At 40.3% G+C, this 9,465-nt stretch overlaps 1 pseudogene; it reads left to right on the top strand.

The window, feature by feature from the left end:
* The first annotated feature begins 6,683 nt into the window (after positions 1-6,683).
* On the top strand, positions 6,684-7,468 carry LOC112635104 (annotated as a pseudogene).
* Positions 7,469-9,465: the final 1,997 nt, after the last annotated feature.

Here is a 9,465-nt window from a genome sequence, read left to right as displayed (position 1 = left end):
ATTCTTAATCCAGTCTATCATTGATGGACATTTGGGTTGGTTCCAAGTCTTTGCTATTGTGAATAGTGCCACTATAAACATATGTGTGCATGTGTCTTTATAGCAGCATGATTTATAATCCTTTGGGTATATACCCAGTATTGGGATCGCTGGGTCAAATGGTATTTCTAGTTCTAGATCCTTGAGGAATCACCACACTGTCTTCCACAATGGTTGAACTAGTTTACAGTCCCACCAACAGTGTAAAAGTGTTCCTATTTCTCCACATCCTCTCCAGCACCTGTTGTTTCCTGACTTTTTAATGATAGCCATTCTAACTGGTGTGAAATGTTATCTCATTGTGGTTTTGATTTGCATTTCTCTGATGGTGAGTGATGAGCATTGTTTTATGTGTCTGTTGGCTGCATAAGTGTCTTCTTTTGAGAAGTGTCTGTTCATATCCTTTGCCCACTTTTTAATGGGGTTGTTTGATTTTTTCTTGTAAATTTGTTTAAGTTCTTTGTAGATTCTGGATATTAACCATTTGTCAAATGGGTAGATTGTAAAAATTTTCTCCAATTCTGTAGGTTGCCTGTTCACTCTGATGGTAGTCTCTTTTGCTGTGCAGAAGCTCTTTAGTATATCCCATTTGTCAATTTTGGCTTTTGTTACCATTGCTTTTTGTCTTTTAGTCATGAAATCCTTACCCATGCCTATGTCCTGAATGGTATTGCCTAACTTTTCTTCTAGGGTTTTTGTAGTTTTAGGTCTAACATTTAAGTCTTTAATCCATCTTGAATTAAGTTTTACGTAAGGGGTAAGGAAGGGATCCAGTTTCAGCTTTCTACCTATGGCTAGCCAATTTTCCCAGCACCATTTATTAAATAGGGAATCCTTTTCCCATTTCTTGTTTTTGTCAGGTTTGTCAAAGATCAGATGGTTGTAGATGTGTGGTATTATTTCTGAGGGCTTTGTTCTGTTTCATTGGTCTATATCTCTGTTTTGGTATCAGTACCATGCTGTTTTGGTTACTGTAGCCTTGTAGTATAGTTTGAAGTCAGGTAGGATGATGCCTCCAGCTTTGTTCTTTTGGCTTAGGATTGTCTTGGCAATGCGGGCTCTTTTTCAGCTCCATATGAACTTTAAAGTAGTTTTTTCCAATTCTGTGAAGAAAGTCGTTAGTAACTTGATGGGGATGGCATTGAATCTATAAATTATCTTGTGCAGTATGGCCATACTTTTTTTTTCATGATATTGATTTTTCCTATCCATGACCATGGAATGTTCTTCCATTTGTTTGTGTCCTCTTTTATTTTGTTGAGCAGTGGTTTATAGTTCTCCTTGAAGAGGTCCTTCACATCTATTATAAGTTGGATTCCTAGGTATTTTATTCTCTTTGAAGCAATCGTGAATGGGAGTTCACTCGTGATTTGGCTCTCTCTTTGTCTGTTAATGGTATATAGGAATGCTTATGATTTTTGCACATTGATGATTTTGTATCCTGAGACTTTGCTGAAGTTGCTTATCAGCTTAAGGAGATTTTGGGCTGAGACAATGGGGTTTTCTAAATATACAATCATGTCATCTGCAAACAGGGACAATTTGACTTCCTCTTTTCCTAACTGAATACCCTTTATTTCTTTCTCTTGCCTGATTGGCCTAACCAGAACTTCCAACACTATCTTGAATAGGAGTGGTGAGAGAGGGCATCCCTGTCTTATGCCAGTTTTCAAAGGGGATGCTTACAGTTTTTGCCCATTCAGTATGATATTGGCTGTGGGTTTATCATAAATAGCTCTTATTATTTTGAGATACATCCCATCAGTACCTAGTTTATTGAGAGTTTTTAGCACGAAGGACTGTTGAATATTGTTGAAGGCCTTTTCTGCATCTATTGAGATAATCATGTGGTTTTTGTCTTTGGTTCTGTTTATATGCTGGATTACGTTTATTGATTTGCATATGTTGAACCAGCCTTGCATCCCAGGTATGAAGCCAACTTGATTGTGGTGGATAAGCTTTTTGATGTGCTACTGGATTTGGTTTGCCAGTATTTTACTGAAGATTTTTGCATTGATGTTCATCAGGGATATTGGTCTAAAATTCTCTTTGTTTTGTTGTGTCTCTGCCAGGCTTTGGTATCAGGGTGATGCTGGCCTCATAAAATGAGTTAGGGAGGATTCCCTCTTTTTCTATTGATTGGAATAGTTTCAGAAGGAATGGTACCAGCTCCTCCTTGGACCTCTGGTAGAATTCAGCTGTGAATCCATCTGGTCCTGGACTCTTTTTGGTTGGTAGGCTATTAATTATTGCCTGAATTTCAGAGCCTGTTATTGGTCTATTCAGGGATTCAACTTCTTCCTGGTTTAGTCTTGGAAGAGTGTAAGTGTCCAGGAAATTATCCATTTCTTCTAGATTTTCCAGTTTATTTGCGTAGAGGGGTTTATAGTATTCTCTGATGGTAGTTTGTGTTTCTGTGGGATCGGTGGTGATATCCCCTTTATCATTTTTTATTGCATCTATTTGATTCTTCTCTCTTCTTTATTAGTCTTGCTAGTAGTCTATCAATTTTGTTGATCTTTTCAAAAAACCAGCTCCTGGATTCATTGATTTTTTGAAAGGTTTTTTCGTGTCTCTATCTCCTTCAGATCTGCTTTGATTTTAGTTATTTCTTGCCTTCTGCTAGCTGTTGAATGTGTTTGCTCTTGCTTCTCTAGTTCTTTTAATTGTGATGTTAGGGTATCAATTTTGGATCTTTCCTGCTTCTCTTGTGGGCATTTAGTGCTATAAATTTCCCTCTACAAACTGCTTTAAATGTGTCCCAGAGATTCTGGTATGCTGTGTCTTTGTTCTCATTGGTTTCAAAGAACATCTTTATTTCTGCCTTCATTTCGTTATGTACCCAGTAGTCATTCAGGAGCAGGTTGTTCAGTTTCCATGTAGTTGTGCGGTTTTGAGTGAGTTTCTTAGTCCTGAGTTCTAGTTTGATTGCACTGTGGTCTGAGAGGCAGTTTGTTATCATTTCTGTTCTTTTACATTTGTTGAGGAGTGCTTTACTTCCAACTATGTGGTCAATTTTCGAATAAGTGCAATGTGGTGCTGAGAAGAATGTATATTCTGTTGATTTGGGGTGGAGAGTTCTGTAGATGTCTATTAGGTCAACTTGGTGCAGAGTTGAGTTCAATTCCTGGATATCCTTGTTAACTTTCTGTCTCGTTGATCTGTCTAATGTTGACAGAGGGGTGTTAAAGTCTCCCATTATTATGGTGTGGATGTCTAAGTCTCTTTGTAGGTCTCTGAGGACTTGCTTTATGAATCTGGGTGCTCCTGTATTGGGTGCATATATATTTAGGATAGTTAGCTCTTCTTGTTGAATTGATCTCTTTACCATTATGTAATGGCCTTCTTTGTCTCTTTTGATCTTTGTTGGTTTAAAGTCTGTTTTATCAGAGACTAGTATTGCAACCCCTGCTTTTTTTTGTTTTCCATTTGCTTGGTAGTTCTTCCTCCATCCCTTTATTTTGAGCTTATGTGTGTCTCTGCATGTGAGATGGGTCTCCTGCATACAGCACACTGATGGGTCTTGATTCTTTATCCAATTTGCCAGTCTGTGTCTTTTAATTGGAGCATTTAGCCCATTTACATTTAAGGTTAATATTGTTATGTGTGAATTTGATCCTGTCATTATGATGTTAGCTGGTTATTTTGCTCATTAGTTGATGCAGTTTCTTCCTAGCCTCGATGGTCTTTACAATTTGGCATGTTTTTGCAATGGCTGGTACCAGTTGTTTCCTTCCATGTTTAGTGTTTCCTTCAGGAGCTCTTGTAAGGCAAGCCTGGTGGTGACAAAATCTCTCAGCATTTGCTTGTCTGTAAAGGATTTTATTTCTCCTTCACTTATGAAGCTTAGTTTGGTTGGATATGAAATTCTGGGTTGAAAATTCTTTTATTTAAGAATGTTGAATATTGGCCCCCACTCTCTTCTGGCTTGTAGAATTTCTGCTGAGAGATCTGCTGTTAGTCTGATTGGTTTCCTGTTGTGGGTAACCCGACCTTTCTCTCTGGCTGCCCTTAACATTTTTTCCTTCATTTCAACTTTGGTGAATCTGACAATTATGTGTCTTGGAGTTGCTCTTCTTGAGGAGTATCTTTGTGGCATTCTCTATATTTCCTGAACTTGAATGTTGGCCTACCTTGCTAGGTTGAGGAAGTTCTCCTGAATAATATCCTGAAGAGTGTTTTCCAACTCAGTTCCATTCTCCCCATCACTTTCAGGTACACCAATCATACATAGATTTGGTCTTTTCACATAATCCCATATTTCTTGGAGGCTTTGTTCATTTCTTTTTACTCTTTCTTCTCTGAACTTCTCTTCTCACTTCATTTCATTCATTTGACCTTCAGTCACTGATACCCTTTCTTCCACTTGATTGAATCAGCTACTGAAGCTTGTGTATGCATCACGTAGTTCTCATGCTGTGGTTTTCAGCTCCATCAGGTCATTTAAGGTCTTCTCTATGCTGTTTATTCTAGTTAGCCATTTGTCTAATCTTTTTCCAAGGTTTTTAGCTTCTTTGTGATGGGTTCAAACATCCTCCTTTAGCTCAGAGAAGTTTATTACTACCGATAGTCTGAAGCCTTCTTATCTCAACTTGTCAAAGTCATTCTCCATCCCGCTTTGTTCCATTGGTGGTGAGGAGCTGCATTCCTTTGGAGGAGAAGAGGCGCTCTGGTTTTTAGAATTTTCAGCTTTTCTGCTCTGGTTTCTCCCCATCTTTGTGGTTTTATCTACCTTTGATCTTTGATGATGGTGATGTACAGAAGGGGTTTTGGTGTGGTGTCCTTTCTGTTCATTAGTTTTCCTTCTTTCAGTCAGGACCCTCAGTTGCAGGTCTGTTGGAGTTTGCTGGATGACCACTCCAGACCCTGTTTGCCTGGGTATCACCAGCGGAGGTTGTAGAACAGCAAATATTGCAGAACAGTACATGTTAGTGCCTGATCCTTCCTCTGGGAGCTTCATCTCAGAGGGGCACCTGGCTGTATGAGGTGTCAGTCAGCCCCTGCTGGGAGATGTCTCCCAGTTAGGCTACTCGGGGGTCAGAGACCCACTTGAGGAGGCAGTCTGTCCATTCTCAGATCTCAAACTCCGTTCTGGGAGAACCACTACGCTCTTCAAATCTGTCAGACAGGAACGTTTAAATGTACAGAAGTTTCTGCTGCCTTTTGTTCTGCTATGCCCTGCCCCCAGAGGTGGAGTCTACAGAGGCAGGCAGGCCTCCTTGAGCTGTGGTGGCCTCCACCCAATTCGAGCTTCCGGCTGCTTTGTTTACCTACTCAAGCCTCAGCAATGGCGGACGCCCCTCCCCTAGCCTCACTGCTGCCTTGCAGTTCAATCTCAGACTGCTGTGCTAGCAATGAGTGAGTCTCCGTGGGCATGGGACCCTCTGAGCGAGGCACGAGATATAATCTCCTGGTGTGCTATTTGCTAAGGCCATTGGAAAAGCACAGTATTAGGGTGGGAGTGTCCCAATTTTCCAGGTACCACCTGTCACAGCTTCCCTTGGCTAGGAAAGGGAATTCCCCAACCCCTTGCCCTTCCCGGATGAGGCGATGCCCCACCCTGCTTCAGCTGACACTCTGTGGGCCGCACCCGCTGTCTGACAAGCCCCAGTGAGATGAACCCGTTACCTCAGTTGGAAATGCAGAAATCACCCGTCTTCTGCATCGCTCATGCTGGGAGCTGTAGACTGGAGCTGTTCCTATTTGGCCATCTTGGAATGAGGTTTTATTTTTTATCCAAGATAAAGGTGAGATAATTCAGGATATTTGCAAGGAAATGGATTTTATCATTTGGTCATATAATACATTTATCATAATTTTATAATTTGACTATGTGTAATTTAACCTGATATGTTAGTTTCCTAGGGCTTCTGTAACAAAGTACCATAAACTGGGTAGCTTAAAACAAGAGAAATGGCTTGCCTCAGTATTCTGGACGCTAGAAGTCTGAAATCAAGATGTTGGCTGGGCTATACTCTCTCTGAAGTTTCTAGCAGAAGATCTTTCCTTAACACCTTCAGGTTCTGGTAGCCCCAGGCCTTCCATAGTTTGTGGTAACCCAATTCTGATCTCTACCTCTATCTTCACATGGCTGTCTCTCTCTCTCTCTCTCTCTCTGTATATGTGTGTGTGTGTGTGTGTGTGTCCACTCGTGCAGGTGTGTCTGTCTGTCTATCTGGGTCCAGATTTCCCTTTCATAGGGACATGAGTCGTACTGGATTAGGGTCCAACCTAATGACCTCATCTTAACTTAGACTAACTCAAATTAGAGTTATTGGTGCCCTTCTCCCATCTCCTTTCCCCGGCTGCAACCTGTTAATCTTTTGGTCCTTACCTTTTTAGTAAGTGGTACTACCATCCACACAGCCAAAAGCTTGGCTCCTTTTGATTCTACCATTTCCCTCAACTCATCCTCACACATCTGCAATCCTTCATCTTGTCATATTGCATATCTCTACATGTATTTCCATTTGATCAATATCTCTTCATTTTCACACTCCTGCCCAGTATGAACAACATAATTTCTCACCTTCAGTAGCTTCCTAACTTCACCCTTGCCTTGCTCCCATCTGTCTTTTTAAAGAGAAACCAAATTTCTACCCACACTGGAAGATGGAGGTCCTCTTTCCTTGCTTAACGCAGCCATGACTTATGGTCCCAAGAAGCATCTGAAGTGGGTAGCAGCTCCAAAGCATTGGATGCTGGATAAATTGAACAGTGTTTGCTCCTCGTCCATCCACTGTTCTCACAAGTTGAGAGAGTGTCTTTCCCTCATCATTTTCCTAAGGAACAGACTTAAGTATGCCCTGACAGGAGATGAAGTAAAGAGGATTTGCATTCAGCAGTTCATTAAGATCAATGGAAAGGTCCGAACTGATATAACCTACCCTGCTGGATTCATGGATGTTATCAGCATTGACAAGACGGGAGAGAATTTCCATCTGATCTATGACACCAAGGGTCGCTTTGCCGTACATCATATTATACCTAAGAGGCCAAGTACAAGTTGTGAAAAGTGAGAAAAATCTTTGTGGGCACAAAAGGATCCCTCATCTTGTGACTCATGATGCTCACACCATCCACTACCCTGATCCCCTCATCAAGGTGAATGATATCATTCAGATTGATTTGGAGACTGGCAAGATTACTGACTTCATCAAGTTTGACGCTGGTAACCTGTGTGTGGTGACTGGAAGTGCTAACCTGGGAAGAATTGGTGTGATCACCACAGAGAGAAGCCCCCTGGATCTTTTGATGTGGTTCACATGAAAGATGCCAATGGCAGCAGGTTTGCCGCTTATCTTTCCGACATTTTTGTTATTGGCAAGGGCAACAAACCATGAATTTCTCTTTCCCAAGGAAAGGGTATCCGCCTCACCATTGCTGAAGAGAGAGAAAAAGACTGGCGGCCAAACAGAGCAGTGGGTGAAATGGTCCCTGGGTGACATGTTAGATCTTTGCATGTAATTTAAAATAATGTGGCATGATTAAAAAAAAAAAAAAAAAGCAACCAGTATGATCTTCCTAAAATAGAATGAGATATGTGACTACTATACTTAAAACACTAGCAATGTTCAGTATGCTTAAAATAAAATTCCAAATCCCTAACGTGGCACACAGGCTGAGTGTGATCTGACACCTTCCTAATCTGTGTTATGCTTATTTCCGCTCCAGCCTTAAGGAAATGCTCACATCATTCCTTCTGTCTTGCATGCTCTTCTCTCAACTCTTTACCTGTCTAAATACTTTTCAGTTTTCAGATCCTAGCTTAAATGTCATTTAAGTATTTAGTTTTTAATGTAATTTGCAGGTATACTTCTTAAAAACAATTAAAACAATCAGATTTAACTTTGTGCTATTGGATTCGTTGATCACTATCAGTTTTTCATAACATGACTTCTTTTTGAGTTGTCTTATTCTTCTCTCAGTTATCTATAATATTTTCAAGAAAAATTTTGAAGAAAGATATATGGGTGGTATATTTTCTAAGTGTGTTTATTTCTGAGGATGTGTCCTCAATAAAAAAATGATAGTTTTGCTGGATTGTTAAATTTACAAGTTACAATATGTTCTTCTTCTCATAGAAGTACTGTTGATTGCCTACCCAGCAGCCATTTCTCCTTTTTTCTTATTAAGAAAATTCTGATTTTGTTTGGGCAGTCCACCCTTCTCTACCCAGACATGTGTTTTAAATCAATGGCTTTCCCTTTAATAGTGACTGGCTTTGGAACGGGCATGTGACACAACTCTAGCCAGTGAGATCTTCTTTCTTATTCTGCTCGATATTTTCATGTCTGCCTCTAATGCCTGGAACTGTAGGACCAACTCATGAACAAGGGGATGAGTAACTCAGAATAAGCTGATCTCCTGAGCCTGGCAAAGCAGAAAAATGGAAGAAACCTAGGTCTTTGAGCCACTAAATTAACCAATCTCAGAGCCAACTTAGAAATTCTTTTGTGAAATAGTAAATCTGCCTTATTGTTTATACTAGTTATATTGGGTTTTCTATTTCTTAGGGCTAAGAATCTTTTGATGCACAACTTTTGTATGTTTTATGTTTTATATTTTTAAAATATGTTTTGTTGCTTCTTTAGTAATATATGAGACCAACATGATTCTTGCTTCCTTACATGTAGTCTGTTTTTGTTGACTAATTGCTAGCAATATTTTAAAAACCAAGTTTTCTTCAATTATTTCTATAATTCTTTCTTCTTTTGCCGATCTTTCTTCTGCTGATATTGCTTTAAATTTAAACACTACTAAATAAATTATCAGGGCTGCCTAATAATCTCTCTATATTCACTCTTGCAGTCTTCAACTGCTTCATGTTTTCTCCTCTTGCTGGAAACCTCCAACAGTCTTTCTCCCCTCATCTCATTCAAGCTGATGACTTTGCTTATTACTTCACCGCTGATACAGTTTGGAAGTGTATCCCAGTCCAAATGTCATGCTGAAATGTAATCCCCAAAATAGGAGGCAGGGCCTGGTGGGAGGTGATTAGAGTATGGAGATGGTTTTCTCATTAATGGTTTAGCACCATCCACTTGGTGCTGTCCTTGCATTAGTGTATGCGTTCTTGTGAGATCTGATTGTTTAAAAGTATGTGGCACACCACCTTACCCCTTGCTCCTGCTTTCACCATATGGTATGCCTGCTCCCTGTTCACCTTCTGTCTTGATTGTAAGCTTCCTGAAGTCTCCTTAGAAGCAGACATTACTATGCTTCCTGTACAGCCTGCAGAACCAGGAACCAATTAAACATCTTTTCTTTATAAATTACCTAATCTCGGTATTTCTTTTTTTTTTTTTGAGAGGGAGTCTCGCTCTGTCACCCAGGCTGGAGTGCAGTGGCGCAATCTCGGCTCACTGCAAGCTACGACTCCCGGGTTGACGTCATTCTCCTGCCTCAGCCTCCCCAGTAGCTGGG

This window comes from Theropithecus gelada, chromosome 11 (genome assembly GCF_003255815.1).
Source record: "Theropithecus gelada isolate Dixy chromosome 11, Tgel_1.0, whole genome shotgun sequence".
Lineage (NCBI taxonomy): Eukaryota > Metazoa > Chordata > Mammalia > Primates > Cercopithecidae > Theropithecus > Theropithecus gelada.
This window is presented reverse-complemented; position numbering and strand designations above follow the sequence as displayed.